The following is a 1,547-nucleotide window of genomic DNA, read 5'->3' as shown; positions in this document are numbered from 1 at the left end:
AATTATTTTATTGAGAGCTCATACAATTCCCATCACAGTCCATACATACATCGTGTCACGCACAGATGCACATTTGTTGGAGACTGTTATTCTTTACAGAAGTAGAAAGTCTCATCTCTGTCTCCCAGAGAGGTTAGTAGTTTCAAATCGCTGACCATGTGGTTAAGAGCCCAATGCATAATCACTATGGCACCAGGTTACACATTGTGCTGTTAAACAGATAGTGAGGTACATACACTGTTGTACTTCCATGGTTTCTCTCTGTTCCCATGAGTAACTTGGCTCCAGGGATCCCGCCCATCTGCTCCATGCAGCCTGAGATGGCACTACTGGGGCACTACTGGCCTGTCAGGAGCAGACCCCTTCTGAAAGCCTTCACTGTGCAGGCAGAACATCTCTCCCCACTCTACCCCCACCAGGGAAAGTTAAATTTGAAGAGTGGGGGAGAGGGAAACATGGTGAGAAGGATCCACCTACAGCTGGGGAACTGGACCCCGGTGGCTGTTCAAGACTTTGTCCTAGACAGCTGCAAATTGAATGATGGAAAGATTGAAGGTTTAACAGCTGGATTTATGAACTTAGAGTTCCTCAGTTTACTAAATGTAGGCTTGATTTAAGTCTCACATTTCCCCAAACTACCAAAGTCAAAAAAACTTTAACTCAATGACAATAGAATCTTTGGAGGTTTGGACATGTCTGTGGGGGAAACTTCCAAACCTCACACATCTAAAGATCAGTGGAAATAAGCTGCAAGATATCCGAATCTTGGAACCTTTGAAAGCATTAGGATGTCTGAAACAGTCTGCATCTGTTTAGTTTGAGATTACCAACCTGAATGATTACTGAGAGTGTCCTCAAGCTTCCACCCCAGCTGACCTACCTGGATTTCTATGACCCGGAGGACCAGGAACCCCCTGAGATGCTGAGGTAGATGATGTGAATGAAGGAGAGAGGATGAAGAAGATGAAGAGGATAAGCATGGTAAGCAGGAGTGTGTCAGTCTGGGTAGACTAGAGAAACAACTCCACGGAGACATTCATATGTGTATAAGAAAGCGCTTTATACACAAGTGCAATTGAATATTGAGAAAACATCCCAGCCCAGTCCAGATCAAGTCAATCAGTCCAATATTAGCCTATATGTCCGATACCAATCTATAAAGTCCTCTTCAGACTCACAAAACATATTCAATGATGCCAAATACAGGAAGACCACAGGCCAGTGGGTGGAAAGTCTTGTGGATCCAGTGGCAGTAGAGGCGTCTCAGCGCTGGCAGGGGTCTCCACATAGCTCCATGTGTCCTGTTAGCAAACATGTCTCGCAGGGAGTCAGTGTGTGTCCTGCCTCCAGCAAGCTATTTATCTCCCTAACACCTCAAAGGAGGTCATCAAGCTGCAACTTGATTGACAGGCTAAACTCTACCCCTTCACTCGTAATCCTCTCAAACTGACAACAGATTACAGTGAACCCTCGTTTATCGCGGTTAATCGGTTCTAGACCCTACCGTGATAAATGAAATTCCGCGAAGTAGGATTCCTTATTTGTAA

The 1,547-nt window shown here is 45.0% G+C and overlaps 1 pseudogene; it reads left to right on the top strand.

The window, feature by feature from the left end:
- Window positions 1–455: 455 nt before the first annotated feature.
- On the top strand, window positions 456–1,308 carry LOC101650966 (annotated as a pseudogene).
- Window positions 1,309–1,547: the final 239 nt, after the last annotated feature.

Source organism: Echinops telfairi, unplaced genomic scaffold, assembly GCF_000313985.2.
Source record: "Echinops telfairi isolate 266 unplaced genomic scaffold, ASM31398v2 ScPeMD7_7457;HRSCAF=8495, whole genome shotgun sequence".
In the NCBI taxonomy this organism is placed as follows: domain Eukaryota; kingdom Metazoa; phylum Chordata; class Mammalia; order Afrosoricida; family Tenrecidae; genus Echinops; species Echinops telfairi.
The sequence above is the reverse complement of the archived record's forward strand: the minus strand, read 5'-3'. Positions and strand labels throughout refer to the sequence as shown.